General features: G+C 36.4%; 1 long non-coding RNA gene across 1 annotated transcript; it reads right to left on the reverse strand.

Moving 5' to 3' along the window:
- Window positions 1–485: 485 nt before the first annotated feature.
- Window positions 486–8,087, reverse strand: LOC117003408. The gene is made up of 5 exons (XR_004419509.1): window positions 7,982–8,087; window positions 5,514–5,670; window positions 3,266–3,319; window positions 1,875–1,961; window positions 486–695 (listed from the first exon to the last, which is right to left on the reverse strand). It is a non-coding gene; the product is annotated as an uncharacterized LOC117003408 (long non-coding RNA).
- Between the last annotated feature and the right edge of the window lie 2,697 nt (window positions 8,088–10,784).

A 10,784-nucleotide genomic window follows, 5' to 3' on the forward strand; every position in this document is an offset into this window, starting at 1 on the left:
ATGTTGGTATTCAAAATCAATTCCCTTACTCAAATTTACAATACAAGAATTCATTAAGACAAGGAGGAAACAGGTTTGCTATGTGGAATAATATTTATCTAGAAGCTTTGACCAAGCTAACTTATCCTCCAATTCTGAGAGCAAATTAGTTCCTTTCTCCTACTTCTCTGCATTTAATTTACATATATACCAGGCCCTTTCATAATAATCATAACAAATCCCTCAGCTTACTGAAATAAACATTAATTCAAAATAAATACATCAACATGCAGATCCTCAAACTGAACAGGGGAAAGAACAAAAACTGCTGCACATCAATTCCCCCACACTTACAAATTTCCATATTTGTCAAACTGTGATTAGTCATGAAACTGAACTAAAAATAAAAATTTTCGAGTTTCATAACAAATCAGGAGGCAATTCCAAAAAAACACCAGTGTCTTTTTCAGGCAAATAAGAACACTTGTTACCTGTTTTTCCACCATTCCCTCTTTTTTTCCCTTTTCTAATGCAAGCAAATACTTCCAGAAAAAGTCTTGATCCTACTCTCATTTACATTAGTTTTAGAGAACTTTGTCAGTTGTTTCCAGTGCAGGGACTTCAGTGGCATCACAGTCCCATGGCATATGTCTGGTTCAGCTGCAGTCACATTGTTCATTTGATCCAAGTTAGGGACAAAGTGAAGAGCTGGGGATCTATGGTAGGGAGAAAGCAAAACTCAGTTCCATACCTAAAAATCCATTCAGCTTAAGGAAACTCCATGACAGTCAGCAGCATGTCAAACTTGTAAATTTTTTCTGTGTCTTGTGATTACTTTTTTTAGTTTAACAAATTTGAAAGAAATAGTGGCAGGATGTAGGCAGCTCTCCACCTGGAGTGAGTTGGACAGCTCCACTGAAATCAGTGGATTAAATCCTCCAGTTAACATAAATCTCCCTGGGACACTGAAGTTACTCACGAGCCCACTGGTTGGGAATAAATTCATATAATACTCTTAAAATCCATGGTATTACTTTGATTTACAGTCACTAAAGAAGTGCTGCCATGTTATATACCAAATAAAATATGAAAATTGGACATATTTGTAGGAAACTTCTGGAAGAGGAGCTACAGGACTGTATTTTTTTAACAAATGTCTGAAACTGCTGCATCTGTTTGAAACACAGGGTGGGCTTGATTTTGACTCTGTGCTTTTCCCAGGCTCAAGGACCATAGAAGTGATGGGGGTTTTTTGCCTAAAACTGTCTCTAAATTCAGTGCATAACATGAAGCTACCTCAGGCATTCGTATCCCCTCTATGCTGGGCCAGGAGGTCAGGCTCTATAGGACACCTGAGCAGTGAGGAGGGAGAGAGCACAAAATCCTCAGGGCAGATAAGAGCAGGAGTATGGTGCTAAATCAGCTTTAACCCTTTTGAGAAGAAAATGCCCCTCTCTTGCCCTGCTCCATTGTCTTTTAGGATGGTGAGAGTGTAAAAACATGAGAACCTTTTGGGTGTATCCTTCAGTGCACTTTCTAGGAGCACCCAAGGCTCCTGTAAGGAGTTAAACAAGGGCACTTCACACCAAAGCACACGTTAAAGACCTTAGGAACTATTTTCCATAGCTGAGTAATTAAGTATAAGGAGGAAATTGGGTTGCAGCAGTAAACATTAAAAAAGCACCAAGATGATACCTGTTCAGTTTCTCTCATTACTTGCCCCAGTCTTCTCATTTCCATTCCCTACCTGTTGTAAGCACCTCTGCCTCACCCCTGCAGTTTCCCCAAAGTGGTGAGGGGAGAAAAGAGTACAGGCACTTCTTGGTATAATCCTCTAAGATGTGATTTTCTGCAAGGTTTTTATTTTCTGATTTACAAGAGTATTTTAGACTTACAGAAAATGTTATAATGCTTGGAACCCCAGGCAAAATTCCAGTATTTCCTCAACAGTTTATCTTTTGTATCTTTTGCTCTTCACTTCTCTGGAAAGAGAAGAAAGCATTATTGGAGTTCAGGTTATTAATTAGTTAATAATTGTCACTGTTCTACTCTGACAATTAAAGTGGAATAATCTCTTCTTACAAGACAGTCTCTACTTGGATCATTTTTCCACAATAACAGCGAGGTTTGTGTATACACATTTACTGTAATAATGTCAAAGTTCAGTCATACGAGGAGTTTATTACATTTTGTTTTATTCTTTCCCTTGAATTATTCATTGAATATCTATAATTTCCCAAAGAATAATTTCATAAAGTGCTGCAGCAATAAAACTTTCCATATATAGCACACCAATGTGAATGGTATTTATGATGTACTCAAAGCAAAATCAGCGTATTACATTAATCATGTAAAACTACTGAAAAATTACATTTAATCATTTTTATTTCAAATAAAACCTGCTCAGAGCTTTAAAACCTGTGAGAAACCTAGAATTAAATTTCATACAACATTGCCTGCAACAGTATATATAATTATTCAATACTTCCAGGTTTGTCTGGTGTTCAGTAATCTCTCATCTCATTTTCTCTGAATTGTGAGTTGTATTTAATCTTTTTTATTTAGTACTTTTTGCTTAGAATGTTCCAGCTTTAATAAGGAGAAACAGCAAGATGGATAAAGCCCTGTCCTTTGGTCAAGGCTCGACAGTGAGATGTCTCCTCCCTCAAACTCACCTCAGGGCACCAGGGCACAGCTTCCAGCACCTTCTCTGCTATCCCAGGGCCTGTGTCTGGCAGCACCATCCTGTGCTGGCACCCAGAGCAGGACACAGCAGGTTTTTACAGAGTACCACAAATTTCCTGTGGCTGACTGTCCATTCAGCAACTGGATGAAGGAAGCAAAATGTGGCCCACTAGAAATGTGGTGACACTGGGATTTTAAGTAGCTTTTGTAAGAATAGTAAACTCTTTGGAATGCCACCTAGTTAGAAGATGAATTTTTCTCCATATTTGACTCCTGAAAGCGCTGAACCACACTGCAATTCAATTTGATCTCTGTGACAATTAAACTTTCCAGGTTTTACTGTACTCTGCCTGTACAAAGTCAAGAGAAAGTCAAGTCTGAGGACAAAACCTGCTCTTCATTAGGCCAAAAAGCAGAGGTTCTGCCTTGTGTTCCTGGCAGGCTCATGTGCACTGTAAGCCAAATCATGCTGACATCTTTCAGATGTTTGAAAAGCTAAACAGGGTGTACCAAGATGCTGAGTATGTGGCATATGAAATCAAATAAAAAATGAGTGTGCATGATTCCTAATGAACCAGAATATATTGTCATAGTGCTTTACCTTTGTCAGGGCTGCAGGAACATTCCATAAAGTCAGTTCTTCAAAAGCTGGTATCTATAAATAGACAGCCATGGGCTTAATTAGAAAATAAATCTATGGAAAAATAATACAGCCTTTATGAACTCTAAAAGCAAAATGTGTGTGTATTGAATATATAAGCCTATATATATATAGCTGAATTTTTTCAGAATTTTATGGTCTCTACAAAGGAAGCAAAGAATAAACAATTGGTATAATATTAACAACCTCAGCTTTCAGCTTTGGACATTAATAACTTATTTGAAATAGCTCAGCCTTCTGTATATGAGCCACCCTGTAGTGCTTCAGCTGATTCTGATTCTCTTTGTGCAGAAACCTTTTAGCTAATCATTTTCATCTCAGTGTGTCAATAAATCTTGCATCTCTAGGGCAATGACTTTTACTCAGCAAATGTTAAGCAGAAATAAAACCACCTAGAATAGTCTAAGCATGAGAATTTCAATAAGAATTTAGCAATATATTGATCCACTTCTCCCCCTTCTGACTTTTCATTACTATGTCACTTTCAGCTCCTGGATTCAATAAGAAAAAGAGCTCAAATAGCATGTGACTTCTGGACTTTAGCCAATCCTACTAAAATTTAAAATATAAATGGCTTCTTCACCAACAGTAAACTCAAAAAATGGCCAATAATCTGTTCTTGAAGGGAAGAACTGACAGTCACAGACTACAAGAGAGTGACTTCATCTAATGGCAGTAAAACAGTGAACGCAATGAAAAGTCATGTTTCTGCGGATTTCTAAATGTAACATATTATTATATGCCCTACATTTCCTCTTTCTTGGAAGCCAATTGACTAAGTACCTACATTTTGCATTGTTTCTTAAATAAAATAAAGTTAAAGTAACTCCTATGTAATTATTTATAAGGATCTACCACCTAAAATCCACTTGGTTGTGTCAAGCCATACTTCCTGTACACCAGATGAACAAACACCATTTCCTTTCCCTTAGTATTTATCAATGAGAACCAGAAGACTATCAATAGTTCAAAAAAAACAATTTATTGAAAACCCACCCTGCCACTAAAAATGGTCATTGAAAAGTTTCTCACTGCTCTTATTTTCCAAGTTTAAACTAGCCCAAACAGGTGGCAGAGATATAATGGCTCTTCAGCTCTAACATCTGAGTGTGATAATCAGTGATGAGTACTAAAAATGAAGCCCACAACACAGATAATTGTCTGTTTCCATGATCATGGTGACAACTGAGGAGCATCCCCCAACATTTCCTGGACATTTACTCCTATGGCACCTGTGAGAGGCTGAGGCACAGATCAGGGAGTGGATGTGCCAACAGGGTTGGGAAAATCGCCATGCACACAACACTGCTCTCATCAACACTTGTGGAAAATGGCTGAATTATTGTACAGTTGCATTAACAGTGATTGCCAGAGGAATTAAAGTCTATGTTGTGTAGTGCCACAGAAACAGATATTAATTTTTTTACATTATGTTCACTGATAAAAACCAGTAACAATATTATAAGTTACTTTGAATCATTGCCTTAGGAACACAAATTTCATAGAAGTCAACACACCTAGCTTATTTGGGTTTTTTTTCTTATTTCTATTTCCCAACATTAAAATAAATCAAATTATCCAATTATACAGAAAGCATTAAAGAAAATCATTCTTTTATTTAAAAAAATATAAAATCATTTTCATCTAAGTAAGTTTGTGAAGTTTGGGCTTCAGGACACATCCACGTCACTGAAGAGCTGCAGCTGACACTGTAACAGAAGTGCTGGGGGCAGCAGTTTTCAGCAGGTTTTGCAGAAAGGTTTGTCCACACAGCAACTGATAACCTATAAACTGATAACCAGGTAAGATCTAACATAATCAGTGTGACTGACCATTCTCTGTCAAACAGAGCCACAGAACAACTTCGCAGAGATGGTGAGCTCTGGGTCAAGATCTCTTTTCTTTCCCTTTTTAAGAAGACCCATCAGAGTGAGGTCATGATCTAAAATTTACACCTCAACATGTTTTTCCTGAAAACGTTGATAAAATGGCTACGAAAATAAAGGAATTTGGCCATTAAATGGAGTTTGCAATCCAAAATGTAGGAAAACATAAATAATCCAAAGCAAAAGGTAAAATTGGCAACAAGCTTCAGAAGTAAAACTTGTAGTGTTTGTAGTGTCCTGTATGTTTTGTGACAGTGGTATCACTCTGTTTCCCAAAGGACACAAGACACATAGTTACATACCTGAAGTTTCCCCAAATACACCAGAATGAAGTTTTACACAGAAGAGCAGCCACAGGAAAAATCATGTTGGGCTATCACAGACCATTTTTGTCAGCAATGTGTCAGTTCAAACAAAGCTGCATTGAGAATTGTTTTGGAAAGTGCATTGATTTATATCCTGAGATGAAAACAAAATGTGGAATTCAGAATGTCCCACAAACTGAAAATTCTAAGTTTGTATCAGTTCCATTCTGCATAAAAAATGCCAGTTGAGCACTGACTGCAACCTGCTCACAACACTGTGATAAACATAAGCCTCAGTAACACAGAGCAACCAGGGTTTGTGTGCTGCAGCCAACCAAAAGGTTTCCAACCCAACCACATAATGGTAAATTGGTCTCATCCTCTCCAAGCTTCACTTTCAGCATCCAAGTCTCAATCCCATTTGTCCTCACACATAACATTCCCACAGAATGCAAAGCGACAGGGGCATTGCATAAATATTCTGAAAGGTTTCCTGGGGAACTTAATTTTGCAGGACTTCATTCAAACTTGTGCATAAGTTTATTGATTTTGATAGATACCTTGCCCAGAAAATACCAAGAATGGTTTTTACTTATTCAAGGCAGAAATGAGAAAACAGGCTTAGAGTTACTTTGCTTGTGTTTAAATATGAACACAACCTTATTTTCCAACTTCTTTGACATGAGATTTCAAGTTCGCTTTTCATAACAATGGAAATGTCAGGAAGAAACAAACAGATTCTGATACCCATACAATTTTATAATACCAGTGATACAATGCCAATTAATAGAAGTACCAGAAGAACATTTAAATGTGACCCTCAAATAAAACTCACCTCAGGCTTTTGAGCACCTGAAGTATTTTTCAAGATCACACTGCAAATTCATAAACTTAACCACAAAAAAAGTCAAAATAATCTGAAGTTTGATGCATAGTCTTTCACAGATTGCTCCCATAACATTCTCATATAACAAAGGGTAATTATGTAATTAGTCGTGACAATGGACTTCTTAAAAATGCAAATTTAGCTGCAGTGTCAGTGCACTTTATTAGCTGCAGTTCAGATGCATGAGCTATAAAATCTGCTTGTTCACTCACTGTATGTGTCCCTTCTGAGACTGGGGAAAAGAACAATCTAATTAGAAATAATCCTGCCAAGAACAAATATCAAGTAAGAAAATCTACAAGAAAAAACTTTTTTTTTCCCTATTTGCCAGATGAGTCCATTAACCATGATGTGGACTGTGGTCTCATCTCAAGCAAAGATTTCACAACTATTTGGTTATCATATCTTTTGAAAATATTGTGATATTTTCTAAACATAATGGGACTTGCACAAAACCTGCTGATTGTTATAAAACCCAAGCAGGACACAGTGTCAATGCACAGACTATATTTAACACTAAGTAAACTGAGCTGCAGAGAAGAAACAAGCTTTGCTTTATGTAATGTTGTTGCCTGAACTCGAACTCTTGTAATGAGAAATAAAATGCTTTTTGTGAGGTTCTAGTCCTTCCAGTTATTTGGTAATAATGACTTAACAGCAAAGTTTGAAAGTAAACCCAATTTTTAAGTGAGCCAGAATCCTGGGTCTTTGGAGATTATCACTGGAGATCAAAGTCAGTAACAAATATCCAGAACTGAACAGAGAATGTCAGGGTTGTTTTCTTAGTTCATAGAAGCTTCTGAGGTTTATATGGTCTCCCTTCTAATTAAGATTCAATATAACAGTAAGATGTGATCTTTGGTGTCTTCTACACCTGAATAATATTTTCTGACATTTAAGTCAAGCTAAATCTGAGTGTTTTAGTGACAGTAATGAACTCTATACTCAGAACTACATTTATAAAAAGGTTTCCCAGGTTGGGTTTCCTAAGATTCGTTTGCAAATGTGGAGGTAGCAGTACACTGAGGTCTTTTTAAGCTAATCCCATGACCTGTTACAATATTTCACAATTGAGATAAAACTTGAGTGTATCTCTGTAAAGAAAAATGTAAAACCTTGTGAAATCTGGTTTTTATTTCCTATTGTACATGGCAGTGTTTCTACAAGAAAAAAAAAAAAAAAAAAGGCCTTTTTTAAGACTGAAAGGTCTGGGAATTTTGAGACAGAAATTCAGTCCAGCAAAAGTTGCTACTTATATCAAGGCATAGCTCTTGTTTCATAATATTTTCTATTATCATCATAAAAATCACATAACATAAGGTTCTTTCTCTTATGCTTTACAATTCAATGTATTAGTCAGAAATAGAGAAAGAAGTGTGTGAAAGGTTCTCAGATTCTGAAAAGGAGACTACTGTTTTTAAACTCTTATTTTAAACTAATAACATAAAACAACAGAAAACATCATAGGTAGGAGAATGTGAAAATTAAAGACAAACCATAATAAGTCTCCCATCATAGTATAAATTTTTACAGCAAAAATACAAGCCATTAAATTGTAAACTCAGGAATAACAACTTACTCAGCAAAACTGTGGGGCTCCCTGCCAGCTCTTGAGTCATCACAGAGTGTTGGTGCCACATGTTTCTCACAGCAGCTGAATTTTCATCAGACTCTGCAGTACAGCAGCTAGGAAACTATCACAGTCAAAGGAAAAAGTAAGTAAGTGCAGACAGTGATTTGGAAATCAGACTGGTCTAACTATGACTATAACTGGTCATTCACAGGTCAAACGAGTAGAAGGAGAACTAATCCAAAAAAATGGGAACATGGCAGGAACATTTCCTAAGATGCCTAATTTTCTCTGTTGGCAGGGCTCAAAGTCTGACTATTTTATTCCTAAGCAAGATCACTCAAATCAGAAAAAATAGGTGTATACTAAAAAAAAGTAGATTGTTAAGTGCCACCTATAGAAAAGATTTCTAAGACTGCAGCAGATACCAAAGATGTCCTTGTCAGCTTGCATGATTCACAAAGATTAGATTTTTGTATTGATGGTCTTTTAAGAAGAGAAAAAAATGTAACATTCCAAATTAATATTTTATATGGATTTTTTAAAATGCATATTGTAACATTTTAAAAGTTTTTAAATTGCAAGAGGGAAAGACTACTAGAAAATAAAAACGATTACTCCTAGATTTTCAATGTAATGACGGAACTTCCTGCCCTGTAACTGAAGTGAAATATAATTTCCCATGGAGAGAATAGGTCCCTCTTCCAATTATATGCTTTCATCCTTGCACTGTCTCTGCCACTCACTCGATTTTTAGTGAGTTCATTCAACTCTCCAGCTAAGCAGAAAAATACTGAAGGTTTGCAGAGAGGGGCAGTGTTTGTTGTGGTTGGTTGGTTGGTTGGTTGGTTGGTTGGTTGGTTGGTTGGTTGGTTGGTTGGTTGGGGTTGTTTGTGTTGGGGTTTTTTTGGAGGGCTGTAGTTTTCTGCTCATTTAGTCAGATTTAGCTGAATCAGCTCATGGCAAGTGTCAGATGAGTCCCTGAGCCAAGGGAAGAAGATGAAGGAAGGAACATGCTGATGACAAACAAGCAGAAAAAGGAAGTAAGATATTCTTTTGGAGGTTGTGAGCTCCTGCTCTGGCTCAGACATAATGCAAGACTTAACACCAAAGATGAACATCTATTAACCTGTGCAGAAAAACACCTGAGGTTTTTTTGTTTCTTACCATTTGTTATAAGCCCCAATTCAATCTCTTCTTCCTATGGTCCTTAAGCACAAGACATGCTACATTTGATTTGTCCTGATATATAAAGGCTTTCTGGAATTTTAAATTCAGTAAAATAAACCTCACAACTATCATCATGAAGAAGCCCTAACCTGAGGAAACTTCTAAAAGCAAATTCTTACTACCTTCCTGTGGCTTCTGTGCCATTCATGAATATAAATTAAAGTTACTTTAAAGAGATTTAGATCTCATGTCAATTATTCACTGCAGAGATTGAAATTTTGATTAGCAAGATCTAAAATCACTGGGTTTTTTTTCCTTCTCAACAAGCAGGGGTCATATCTTTAATTAATGCCAGCAAAGTTCCTCTTCATAAAGCAACACAAATTTCAGTAAGACAGCAATGTGATCATGACACCATCACCTCTGCCCACTTAGGGACCATACAGGAGGAAGGTAAATACAAACAGCAGAATTGAGGATTAAGGCCAAAAGTTCAGATCTAGCCACTACCTCCAAACTATTGCATAACTGGTTTTAATAGATTTCAGAGATACTTCAGGCACAAAGCAAATATTTCCCTTTGGACTCTGTGCTCAGTGCATCTCAGAGCAGCTCTAGAAGTAAAACTTTACATAATGAGTTGTCATGGTTTAACCCCAGCTGGCAACTAAGCACTATGGAGCTGCTTACTTCCCCACCAGTGGGAAATCAAACATCTGAATGTTCTGATTCTGATCTAAACTTGAATTTTAAAAGAAGTTTAGCTAATTAGGAATCTCTTCAGACTGTCATAGTCAAATGAAAAGAGATCTGTATGAAAAATTATTTTGAAAAAGTTAACTTGCACCTAGATCCATAGTTGCATTATTTTTTTGTATCTGCACTAACCAGAAGCTAGCCTGAAAAAAAGCTGGATTTATGATAAATTAGTGGCCATGCCTATATTAGGAATCAAACTGATTTTTTCTTTAGTTGGGTTTTATAAAATATGAGCATAAAGGTGAGAAATTGTGAGTCAGTCATAGAAGGGAAAAAGTACAACTTTTCTCTGTTATCTTACAGTCTAAAATCAGTTTAAAAATCTTCTCTCACATTCTGTTTATTCAGGAAAAAATTTTGCTCTTTCCTTCCCTCCATCTTTCTTATTTTGGGATCCATCATATTTACATAATTTCTCAAGCAGTTATGGATTTTGCAGCTCAGTCTCTACAAATAAGAAATAACAAATAACAGAAATACTTTACTTTCAAAGACACATAATGAGCTGAAGTTAGAAGCCTGTGGCAAATTTAGTTGGTTTTGGTTAATGAAAATTTATAGCTTTCACTGTGAAACATTTTCTCTACAACCAGACATAAAAGCAACTTTAACTGGAAGCACTCCAATTCAACAGCAGCACTTTACAATAATTTTTTTTTAAACAGTAGCATTAAATATATATCTACTTACCCAAACCACATTAGCTCTGCTTGTGCCAGGCATGATACATGCATTTAGTAACACAATGAGAAGTCCCTGCTCTAAACAGCCTGCAGCCTACACAGAGAAGATTAAGGAAGATAGTGACCATTCTGTAGAAAGAATACTAAGGCAAAGTTTGGAATCATAAACAATAAAAGTGTCATGACATAAATAAACTACC

This window comes from Catharus ustulatus, chromosome 15 (assembly GCF_009819885.2).
Source record: "Catharus ustulatus isolate bCatUst1 chromosome 15, bCatUst1.pri.v2, whole genome shotgun sequence".
NCBI classification, from domain to species: domain Eukaryota; kingdom Metazoa; phylum Chordata; class Aves; order Passeriformes; family Turdidae; genus Catharus; species Catharus ustulatus.